The sequence below is a fragment of the Aethalodelphis obliquidens genome, unplaced genomic scaffold, assembly GCF_003676395.1.
Source record: "Aethalodelphis obliquidens isolate GAN/ISIS:26980383/991018 unplaced genomic scaffold, ASM367639v1 scaffold43, whole genome shotgun sequence".
NCBI classification, from domain to species: domain Eukaryota; kingdom Metazoa; phylum Chordata; class Mammalia; order Artiodactyla; family Delphinidae; genus Aethalodelphis; species Aethalodelphis obliquidens.
This window is the reverse complement of record NW_020837987.1, coordinates 7,156,211-7,168,794: the sequence shown is the minus strand read 5'-3', so window position 1 is coordinate 7,168,794 and position 12,584 is coordinate 7,156,211. Positions and strand designations below refer to the sequence as shown.

General features: G+C 40.6%; 1 long non-coding RNA gene and 2 pseudogenes across 1 annotated transcript in view; 1 reads left to right on the top strand and 2 right to left on the bottom strand.

Annotated features, from left to right (window-relative positions):
* The window catches only part of LOC113605616 (uncharacterized), a 35,186-nt gene extending 29,292 nt beyond the window's left edge, over positions 1-5,894 (bottom strand). The window contains exons 1-2 of the long non-coding RNA XR_003427278.1: positions 5,708-5,894; positions 3,906-3,959 (exon numbers count right to left, since the gene is read on the bottom strand). This is a non-coding gene — a long non-coding RNA (uncharacterized LOC113605616). The remainder of the gene's footprint in view (positions 1-3,905; positions 3,960-5,707) is intronic.
* Positions 878-1,430, bottom strand: LOC113605582 (glycine cleavage system H protein, mitochondrial-like; annotated as a pseudogene).
* A 5,519-nt stretch (positions 5,895-11,413) lies between the features above and the next one.
* LOC113605594 (60S ribosomal protein L35a pseudogene) lies at positions 11,414-11,783 on the top strand (annotated as a pseudogene).
* The last annotated feature ends 801 nt before the right edge of the window (positions 11,784-12,584 follow it).

Here is a 12,584-nt window from a genome sequence, read left to right as displayed (position 1 = left end):
CAGTTCCTCAAAAACTTAAAAATAGAACAATCAAATGATCCAGCAATCCCACTTCTGGGTATATACACAAAGGAAATGAAATCACTATCTCAAAGAGATTTATTTGTACCCCCACGTTCACTGCAGCATTATTTTTTTTATTAAGAAGTTGAATATTTTATTATTAAACTGTTTCTTATTTTCCTGCAAGGCTGTTGCTTCACTGTATAGAAGTAGCACAAGCAAACACAGTATACTGCAAAATTAAGATAGTAATGTTCTTCACTGGACACTATACAACTAACAAACTTTTTTCCACTGCCATTTATTTCCAGTGGGAAGATCATTGAGTATTTTGACCCAAATCCAGGGATGGCTGTAAGCAAGTTACAATATTATACAAGGTTAAGATAACAATGTTATCCTTGAATTACATAATTTTTATAACTAGTTTTACCACAGATAATTTCAGGAATTCTAAATATTATAACTGGAGATTAGCCTAAAAATTATAGGGTGTTGAGGGGCTTCCCTGGTGGCGCAGTGGTTGCGAGTCCGTCTGCCGATGCAGGGGGCACCGGTTCGTGCCCCGGTCTGGGAGGATTCCACGTGCTGCGGAGCGGCTGGGCCCGTGAGCCATGGCCGCTGAGCCTGCGCGTCCGCAGCCTGTGCTCCGCAACGGGAGAGGCCACAGCAGTGAGAGGCCCGCGTACCGCAAAAAATAAAAATAAAAAAAAATTATAGGGTGTTGTGAAAAAGATGTGGTGTTTATCTGAAGTCATTAGGCAGTTAAGGGGTATTTTCTTCAGGCAACATTGTTGCAAGTAGTTTCTTTTGCTAAAAGGTTCTTTTTAAAAATCTACCCACCATTAATTTAAGACAACTATGCTAGATTAAGTTGTTTCAAACTAGTTTATTTAGGGGTTCCATTTTCACTCCTCAATAGATTTTATGTATTGCTCATATGCTTCTTCACTCATTAGTTCATCTAGTTCTGAAGAGTTACTGAGTGTATTCTTGATCTGCCAACCACCTTCATAACAAGATTTGTTGACAAGTCCTGGATTTTCTGCTAGAGCTTCATTAATTTCAGTTACTTCTCCTGATAGAGGAGAATAGTTCGCTAGCAGCTTTCACACTTTCCAAAGCACCGAATTCCTCGTTTGTTCAATTTTGTCCCAACTTCAGGCAGACTACAGTAAACAACATCTCCCAAAGCTTCCTGTGCAAAATTGCTGATTCCCACTATTCCAACACCTTTTTCTATTATTACCCATTCATGTTTGTCTGTGAATTTACGACCCGACAGCAGAGCGGGTCCGGTGCGCAGCGCCCTGATGGCGCCCGCCCCGCAGTCCCCAGGGCCGCGGCGGGCAGGGCGCGTTGGGCGCAGAGACGGCGCACAGGCTGTAGACCACGGGCCACACGCTCCGCACCGCTCGCAATGCCATGTTCGCAGGGGTGCTCACTGTAGCATCATTTACAATAGCCAAAACATGCAACCAGCTTGTCTGTCCACCAATAAATGGATAAAGAAAATGGGTTAAATGTACATGTGATATGTGCATACAACACATATTCTTTATATATAGATATAAACACACACAATGGAATATTAGCCCGAAAAAAGAAGGAAATCCTGTCATTTGGGACAACATGAATGAACCTTGAAAGCATTACAGTAAGTGAAATAAGTCAGAAAAAGACAAATACTGTATGACCTCACATATATATGGAGTCTAAGAAAACCAAACTCGTTGAAACAAAAAGTGGATGGAGTCTGCCAGGTGCTAGGGCACTGGGGAAATGGGAAGATGTTGGTTAAAGGGTACAGACTTCCAGTTAGAAGATCTAACTGGGGATCTAATGTCCAGCTTGGTGACTATAGTTAACAATTCTGTATTGTACACTTGAAAGTTGCTAAAAGAGTAGATTTTAAACGTTCTCACCACACACACACGCACAGAGCTAACTATGTAGTAATCATTTCACCATGTATACATTTACCAAATCTTCACACTGTACACCATAAACTTACACAATGTTATATGCCAAGTATATCTCAATAAATGTGTGTGGGGGGAAATGAAGGATTCAGTTTTTGCCTGGAATCCCATAAAGGAAGGTAAATGGCATAGAGTTAAATGCCACTCTACAGGACTTTGGCATTTGCTTCATTTTCTTACCTACAAGTGCCAAGAAATTTAAGTTTACACTGTCATTGTTCCTGATCTGCAGAAAGCTGAAGGGGAATGACCCAGAATTACCACATCATAACAGGCAATGTTTTCTGAGCTTTTAGTATGTGCCAGGGGCTATTCTAAGGACTTTACACTAGTAACTCATCTAACCCTCATAATAATGCTACACGGTAGGTATTTTCCAGTTAAGAAACAATGGCATAGCCACCTTGGAAGAAAGTTTGGTGGTTTTTTACAAAACTAAACATACTCTTTCTTACCATACAACCCAGTAATAAAGATCTTTGGTATTTACCCTAAGTAGATGAAAACATATTCACACAAAAACCTGCACACAGGTGTTTACAGCAGCTTTCTTATAATTGCCAAAACTCAGAAACAACCAAGATGACTTTCAGTAGGTGAATGGATAAACTGTGGTCCCTCCAGACAATGGACTATTATTCAGTGCTAAAAAAGAAATAAGCCATCAAGCCATGAAAACACAGGAAGGAGACTTAAATGCACAGTACTAAGTGAAAGAAGCTGATCTGAAGAGGTTACATACTGTCTGCTTCCAACTATATGACATTCTGGAAAAAGGAAATCCATGGAGACAATAAAAAGATCAGTGTTTGTGGGGGGTGGGTGGAGATGAATCAGCAGAGCACAGAGGACTTTTCAGGTAATGAAAACACTCTATGACGTTGGAATGATGGATATATGTCATTATACATTTGTCCCAAACCACAGAATGTACAACACGAAGGTACAACAGTAAGGTAAATTATGGACTTTGGGTGACTTATGCGTTGATGTACGTTCATCCTTGGTTTAAAAAAAAAAAAAAGGTACCACTCTGGTGGGGGTTATTAATAATGGGGTAAGCTATGTATGTATTGGGACGGGGGATATATAGGAAATGTCGGTACTTTCCTCTCAATTTTGTTGTAAACCTAAAACTGCTCTTAAAAAAAAACAGTCTTTACAAAATATTTTGGAGAAAAAAAAGAAACTATGGCAAGGAGAGGTTGAATAAACTACCCAAGCAGCTCACACACCTAGCAAGCGTTAGAGCTAGGATTTTAACCCAGGTATTAGACCCACACTCTTAGCCATTATACCATACTGCTCACACATCACACAAAAATGTGACCTGAAACAAAGTTACGCTGACAAACCAGGAAGCAGACCTGGCCAGTACTACAAAAAATACCATTAGGTATTCTGGAGTAGAGTGGTGGTGGGATCTACACCCTAGTTGAAACAGACCTCTCAAACCACCAATTACATTTGTACTCTTAAAAGTTTCACAAAGCAAGGTCCTTGTCACTGATTGAAATGAGTCAAACCATCTCCTACCCTATTTGCTTTTGATCTCAAGCCTTTGTAGAAGATTAAGAATATCCAGTGTGTGATTCCAAGCAGGTATATTCTCTTCATTAATAAATCACTGTCTAAAATAATAGTCTATTATCCTCCAGAGTTGCATTTCTACAGCCTAAGAAATGTTTAATAAAAGAGAGTCAACAGGAAGAATTAAATTATTTGCAAAATGCAAATAATTAACCAGAAGGACATCTGGGTGCACTGGGGAATGGAATCTATCCCCAGGACCTGTGACTTTCCCTGTGGAAGGAAGACTTAAGGGTAAATCAATGAAAATGTTTCAGGAGGACACCAGATGTTTCCACATACTGAAAAACGAAATGCGTTTCATGGAACAAAGAGGAAGCACAAACTCACCTTGAATTTGATTTTTTGATGTACAGCAGCAATTCTCTCCTTCTCACATGACTTCTGTGGAGAATGGCAGTAGCCAGGGAAAGGGTTGCCTGAGATACCTGGTCTTTTTTTTTTTTTTTTTTGTGGTACGCGGGCCTCTCACTGTTGTGGCCTCTCCCGTTGTGGAGCAGAGGCTCCGGACATGCAAACTCAGCGGCCATGGCTCACGGGCCCAGCCGCCCCGCGGCATGTGGGATCTTCCCGGACCGGGGCACGAACCCGTGTCCCCTGCATCGGCAGGCGGACTCTCAACCACTGCGCCACCAGGGAAGCCCGGTATCTGGTCTTTTTGAAGATTGGGCAAAACCCAGTCTCCACTACCATCTCTGCCCCTCACTTTACATGCACGCAAAGAAAGTAGAAGACTAGAATGTCTGGGTTCACAGCTCTGGATACGCTGCAGTTCTGACACTGCAGCTGGTCACCCCTGAGGCTGTTCACTGCCTTCGTTTCTCCAGAAATGTCCTATGGGTCCTTCTGAGATAGGCTGGGACCTGGGACCCTCTACCAGAGTGCGTGCACCTGGACAGACATCTCCTTGAGCAACGGAATACAATGAAACTATAAGGGACTAAAAATAACTGCACACACACGCAGTTGGGGCAATTATGAACAAAAATACAAAAAGCCACAAACCAACTGCCGTTTCTGAGGGGCTGGGAGCAAAAGCGTGATACACAGCGCCACCAAGGGGGTGGGCTGACCACCTAGGCTACGCCTCCTACCCAACCCATGGATCTGCTCCCATTGTTACCCCATTTAAGGACCAAAGCAGCTCCTCTCAGGGAGTGAGCAAGGGTGCCTGTTCCTCGTCTTTGCTCCCTTGTGCTACAGCACGAGCCCCAAAGATTTGACCTCCTCTCTACTGCGCTTTTCCTCATTAGGGAGGACACCCACACCCTTTCTCTCCGGGTGCGTATCTCTATCTTGCTTCTGTCTTAAATAAACAGTTTCTCCGTGTGCTCTCCCACTTGTTGTGTTGTGTCTCTAACAATAAACTTTGTACCTGTTTTTGCAGCTTCTGCCTCCTTGAGAAATTCATTTTTCAAATGAGGCAAGAGCCAGGGGAACTTTGCTTCTAGCCCCTAGCCTTTGGTGGTCTAGCAGCTAGGATTCCTGGTTTTCTTTTGGGCTACCCAGGTCCAAATCCTGGGCAGGGAATTAAAATCTCACTTCAAGCCACTGCTCACTGCTGTCTGAGATCAAGACCAGAATGGCTACACCATGCTAGTTTATCAAGGGGGAACACCTGCCCCAGTGATGGTTGTTAACCAAAGGGGCAATGAGGGACACACTCTTCTACTGGTTTCCCTGGAAACTAATGAGCCCACCTGACATCAATTCCCCAATAATTGGTAACCTCCTCCTCCTTCTCCTCTCCCAGAGGAAGACTACTGCCTGTGTCCTGCCTGATGTCTGCCATACACAGTGGGGTATCACCCCAGGGCCTTTGCTTCAGAGCTGAAAGATTTCCTGTCCAATAAACCCTTGATGTCTCTACCGCTGTCTCCATGCTCTTTCTTGCAACCCGCTGCTGGGCAACTACAAGGCTTGCAGACCTGCAGGGTGCAGCCTAACACGAGGTCAACCTGCACCAACCTGGTGGAACCCTGGGAGGAAACATAGAGCGGCAGAAGACTCTAGACCCCAAATGCCCTCAACCCTCTGCTTCCCATGCGCAGTCGGGTCTCCAGAGTGCCGCCTGTCCCCTCCCAAACACAGGTGTCCGAGAAAAGCTGCGGCTGCACGGGTTCCCATCTCACCACACTCCAATGGAATAGGCATAGGAGAACAGCTCTTTCCCAAGGCTGTGACGCTGGGGCTCTGGGAAGTGCCTGTCTCTGTCAGACGCAAGTCCCACGCCTCCTCCAAGCGTGTAGGAGGCGGTGAAAGGCCGAGGAGGCTCCAGGAAACCTCAGAATCCTGAACACTAACCCTCGAATTACGGGCTGAGACCGACTCCGGCCTGCTACCCTGCGGGAAGTGTCTTGGTCTCTGGCTTTTTTTTCATTGGCTATCGTCTCCGCGACCCGCCCCTCCCGGAGATTGCCGGGAATTCTCCGCACAGTCACTAGTGCGCAGGCGCAAAAAGGAGAGCTTGTGCTCCTTCGCTTCTTCTAGAGGGAGCTGTTGGGTTTGGAACGCGGCGGTAAAACCTGCTAGGGGCCAGGATTCCGGAGCCGGCTGGATGCCTGTGTGCCTGAGTGTGTAATCTGGACAGCGTTGTTTCTGTGCGTGGGGCTGTTCTTGCGTGTAATTATTTGGATGGGGTACTGCGATGACTCCGCAGAGAATGGACGATTATGCCCAGCTCTGAAGCCGGAAGTCTGCGCGGTTGGTTAGTGAAGTGCGTGAGATTGTGTGTATCCGTGAATGTGGCCGTGCTCCACAGTGTATCATTTCTGGAATGGTTTTGATAGGCCAACGCCTCTGGTTATGGTTTTCCACGGGGTCTGCGCTTGTGCATCGCTGTTTCTGTGTATGAGGCTGGATGTGTGGCATTTTGATTAATTACATGGTGGTTAGGTGTGCCTTCAGAATTATGACTGGCACTTAAGTAAAATAATTTCAGGCATAAATACTGGGGGGAAAAGGAGACAAAATTATCTCCTTTATTATGATAGGATCATAATAATGTATTCCTGGACCCATACCAAAATGTAGAAATGAGGACTACATAGTAACATGAAGGGGAGTAAAAATTATATATTTGTATAGGAGCCCAATAACGTCCTTAGTCACTCTTAGGTAATAAAAAATTCCTTTTACCACTGTTCGTTAAAAGATCAGTCTTGGGCTTCCCTGGTGGCGCAGTGGTTAAGAATCCACCTGTCAATGCAGGCGACCTGGGTTTGAGCCCTGGTCCAGGAAGATCCCACATGCTGCGTAGCAACTAAGCCTGTGTGCCATAACTACTGAGCCCACATGCCACAACTACTGAAGCTCACGAGGCTAGAGCCTGAGTTCCGCAACAAGAGATCTACTGCAATGAGAAGCCCATGTACTGCAACGAACAGTAGCCTCCACTCGCTGCAACTAGAGAAAGACGCGCACAGCAACGAAGACCCAATGCAGCCAAAAATAAGTAAATAAATTTATTTTTAAAAAAGTCTCATTTTAGTGGTTAAAATAATTAAAATGTCCTGTTTAATGATCAAAACTTCAAACCTCATTTAAAACAAGACCCTCCCACCTTGTCCTCTCCCTTTACTACTTCCAAATATGACTATATCACAGTTATTGGTTAAAGCAGTATTTGGTATTTATATACTGATTATATATTTTTGTGCTTCAGAGCCAAGTATATTTTTTACACAATTTTTTTTATTGTGGATTTAGCTGACTTGGTTTATATGTATATGTACTTGCTCCTATTGCTACACTTTTCTAAATGTTCCCCCCACCCCTCCAAAGTGTCAAACTCTAAGCAATGATTTTTCCAAATGTTCAAACTTATCTGATACTTCTTCTCCCCCTTGCCGAATCTCTTTCACAGCCATCATCTTGTAGCTCCAGCCTGGACTGCAGGGTTTCTGTAAGACTTCCCTTCTCCCCTTTCCGGAATTGAATTCCTATGTTCCAAGTCTTGTTAATTTTGTATGTTTCTCATTTTTGCTGATTGCCTCTCTCCAACAACTTCGTTCAAATGCATGCCTTTGAGGTAAATGTTTAAGTTCTTACTGTCTGAAAATACCTTTATTGCAATCTCACTTATTCCCTGTGGTGAGAATTCTACTATAAATTAGAATTTGAAGGCATAACATCAGATAAAATCTTACAGTAGCTAATGTTGCTTTTGTAAAGGCTTGTCATCTGTTTTCTATTTCTTTGTGCGTAATCTGTGTTCCCAACCCTCCTGGAACGTTTACGGTGATATATATCACACAGTGTACTAAAATTTTGTAATTTTGTTCCTTGGTGTGGATCTTTAAATTTATTTTAAAATTTATTTTTGGCTGTGTCGGGTCTTAGTTGCAACATGCAGGATCTTTCCATGCAGCGTATGGGCTTCTCTCTAGTTGTGGCACGTCGGCTCCAGAGCATGCGGGCTCTCTAGCTGCGGCGCATGGGCTCAGTAGTTGTGGCATGCGGTCTTAGTTGCCCCGCAGCATGTGGGATCTTAGTTCACTGACCAGGGATCGAACCAGCGTCCTGCTGCATTGGAAGGTGGATTCTTTACCACTGGACCACCAGGGAAGTCCCTCTTTAAAATTTTTTAACGCTGGGTGTCAGGTGGATATTTTCATTCTAGAGACTCATGTACTTCTGGGCTGGAAAATTTTTCTGTATTTTCTTTCTTTCCTTCTTTCCTCGCTCTCACTGGAATTATTTGATGGAACTTACATGGCTTAAGCTTCTAAATGTTTTCTTCCTATTTTCTCTGTCTTTTTACTCAACTCTAGGAATTTTATCTTCTACTTCTATTTAATTTTTAATAAGTCATATTTTTAATTTCCTAGAGCTCTCTCATGGTTTTTTTCTATATAGTATACTGTTCTTTAGGAATGCAATATCTTCTCTGATATTTATGAAATTATATATTAATGTTATATATAGTATATATATTATATTCATTATATTTGATTCATAATTATATGAATAATATATAATTATATTATGCATGTGATAGGTAGGATAGTCAATTATGTAAATATTATTTATTTAAAGTTCTCTTAGCTACATGTATCGTCTTTGTTATGACCAAATTCCCTTTTCCTGTTTGAATTGTTCTCTGTCTTTCATTTAGGTACTTTTCTCAACCACGTGGTAATCCTTACTTTGAGTCATGAGTTAGAGCCTGCCGACTGATGGATTTCAGAAGCAATCTTTTCTTTGGGACACTCCCAGAATTCTATTCTCTTTGCTCTTTAGTTCTCCTTAGAGGACTCCTCCAGTTTCCTGCTTGTGAAGGTTATGTGTTGAGTTGCTGGAGACTGGTACCAGGATAGGGAAAGAAGTAAGATTTCAGACTGTGGTTATTACTCATTCTAACTGTGTCTGTCTGCCCTTCTTTGTGCATCCTCTACATCTTCTCAAAATCAATTTATCCAGAGATCAAATGTACTTTTACCTTAGACAAGGGAGAAAAGTTAACTGTAGAGGGGGAAGATCAGGGCAATGAGTTTGTGTATAAATTTTCAACCAGTCCTCTACTTCCAGATCCATACCTCACCAAGGTCCTTTTCTGTGGAACCTGGGCCCTTCAGGGAATTTGTAAATTGGTCATAAGCTCTTTCATACCAGAGTTCCTTGAATTTTCTTATTTTTTGTAGTTTTGTCTTCACATTTGTTGTTGTCATTGTTATTTTCATCTCTTTTTGGATAGTGATGGGAAATAAATGCATGTGACCTACTCACTGTATGTAAGCAAAAGTCTACCCTTGCTCTTTTCAAATGACAAGATTTTGGTCATTTTTTAAAAAACTAGTTTTGGTTGTACAGTTGACCCTTGAAATACACTGGGGTTGGGGCCCTGACCCTCTGTGCAATTGAAAATTTGTGTATAACTTTACAGTGGGTCTTCCATATTCATATCCTAGGTCCCATATCTGAGGATTCAACCAACTGCAAATAATGTAGTACTATAGCACGTATTTATTGAAAAAAATCCATGTATAAGTGGACCTGCATAGTTCAAATCTGTGTTGTTCAAGGGTCAACTGTATTTTTTTTTAATTTTCTATGTCATTATTTTCTAGTTTTATCTTCATCAACTTCTCCTGAATACATTCTCTGGGTTTATATTCTTGCTTCTTGTATTCCTTTAATTCTTTGGGTTGTGTCAGAGAATTCCTTGGCTTGAATTCAGTAATACAATTGTTCAGCTATTTCATATTTTCATCCTGTTTCATTTTGAGCCTATTTATTAACCTAGAATTCCACACACAAGCATATATATATATGAACATAAGTACAGTTGAATGAATGAAAATAAATTCTGTGGGCCTACCACTCAGCTTAAGAAAAAGTTATTATCAATTCCTTTGAAGTATCCTAAATATTTATTTATTTATTATTTAGGCTGCTGTGGGTCTTAGTTGCGGCACGTGGGATCTTCGTTGCCACGTGCATGATCTTTAGTAGTGGCATGTGGGATCTTTTAGTTGTGGCATGTGGACTTCTTAGTTGTGGCATGCAGACTCTCAGTTGCAGCATGCAGTCTCTTAGTTGTGGCATGCATGCAGGATCTATTTCCCCAACGATTGATCGAACCTGGGCCCCCTGCATTGGGAACTCAAAGTCTTACCCACTGGAGCACCAGGGAAGTTCCTGAAGTGTCCTAGATGCTCCTCCCCCATCTCCCATAAAGTTAACCATCACCTGAATTTAGTCATTCCCATGGTTTTCTTTATAGATTTGCCATATATGTACATATCCCCAAATAACATATTGTTTAGATTTGCATGTGTTTTGAAATTTAGTGAAATGACATTCTATGTATTGTCACTTAAAAAAAAACTCAACATTATGTTCTGGGAATTTGTTCATTTTCTCAATGTTGGGCAGCACTCTACTGTGTACATCTGCCAAATTTTATTTATATAGCCTCTTGATGGATACTTGAGTTGTTTCCAGATTTTCCACTCCTATTTCAAGTGGTGCTGTTTTGAACATTTCTGTAGACCTTTAAAAGTCTGTGTAAGATTAACTCTAAAGTATAATACTTACAGGTAGACTTGCTTTGTTCTAGGGCATGTGCTTCCCAGCTTCTCTAGGTGATGTCAAAGAGTTTCCAGAATCATTTCAACTGACACTTACTGCCACATAGTTGAGAGTTGTTCCACATCCTTGACAACACTTGTAACACTTTAAAACTTTTTTTGCCAATCAGCTACTGAGATAATATCTCATTGTGGGAGAATTTTTAGAATTCTACTCTGAAAACAAAGATTGACAGAACTAAAATGGAGAAAAAGATACAGCCACTTTAATAAATAAATGATTTTAACACACAAGTCCTATTAACTCATATATAAATAGTCCCAAAACAATCAGTAACAATATGAGAATGACACAATTAGCCAACTTAACAAATACAGAATACAACACCTAGCAATGACAGAATATATATTCATTTCAAGTGAACATGGATCATTTAGCAAAATAGTCTATACACTGGGCCATAAAGCAGATTTAATACATTTCATAGGATTGAAATCATGTGCAGTATGTTGTGTGATCACAATGGAATTAAACTAAAAATCAACAACAATAACAAAACAAAATATTGAAAAATTCCCAAGTTATCTGAACTTAAGCAATATAATTCTATAAAATCAATGGGTCAAATAATAAGGCAGAATAGAAATTTTAAAATATTTTGACCTTAATAATAATGAAAAAAACCCAAAACACTTGGGCTTTTTCAACCATCTTGGACCCTGTGGAGGTGTGTGGAGCTCCCGCAGCTGAACTTTGGGGGCAAATAAGTGGGGCCTGTTGGGAAGAGGACTTCTAAAATGACAGATATGTCTGAAAGGCTATGGTCCAAGGCCACTTTTTCTGGCTATCGGTGGGGTCTGTGGAACCAGAGGGAGCACACAGCTCTCCTGAAAGTTGAAGGTATATATGCTCAAGATGAAACTGAATTCTATCTAGGCAAGAGATGTACTTATGTGTACAAAGCAAAGAACAACACAGTAACTACTTATGGAAAGCCTAACAAAACCAGAGTAATCTGGGGAAAGATAATGGGTGTTCATGGAAACAGTGGCATGGTTCATGCCAAATTCCAAAGCAATCTTCTTGCTAAGGCCATTGGACACAGAATCCGTGTGATGCTGTACCTTTCAAGGATTTAAACTTATTGAAAAGTAAATAAATAAAAGTGTAGGATTTGTTCTCTTGTAAAAAAAAAACACTTGGGCTGTAGTAAAAGCAGTAATTTGAGGCATGTTTCTAGCTCTAAATGCATATATCAAAAAGTAAAAAATATTGAATATGAATGGTATAAGCCTCCACTGTAAGAAACTAAAAGAAAGAACATCAATTTAAACCCAAAGAAGGTATTTAAAAGGAAGTAATAAAGATAAGTTTGATATCACTAAAATAGAAAACAAAGTAGTAATAGAGAAAATAAACTAAGCCAAAAACCAGTTCTTTGAAAGTTTAACAAAATTGATAAGCCTTAGCAAGACTGACCAAGAAAGAGGAAAATAACCCTACAAATATCAGGTATGGAAAAAGATTTTATAGGTTTTGAAGGATAAATAAGAAGGCATTAGGGACAACTTTATACCAATAAATTTGACAACTTCAAATAATGGAAAATTCCTCTAAAAATATAACTTACCAAAATGACATGAGAAAAAATATAAAATTTGAGTAATTCCATTAAGAAAAATAAATGTTTAATTATAAATTTCCCCACAAGGAAAACTCTACTCCTGAACATTTTCACTGGTGAATTCTTCCAAATATTTGATGGAATACAAAATATCAATCATGTACAAATTCATAAAAACTCTCAACAAAAGTGGTATAGAAGAAAATTGCCTTTTATCAATCTGATAAAGAGCATCTTTAAATAACCTACAGATAACATACTTGCTGGATTCTTCAAGAGAGCAAAACAAGGAAATCTACTACCAATACTCACATTCAACGTCATACTGGAGGCCCAAGCTAGTACAATAAACA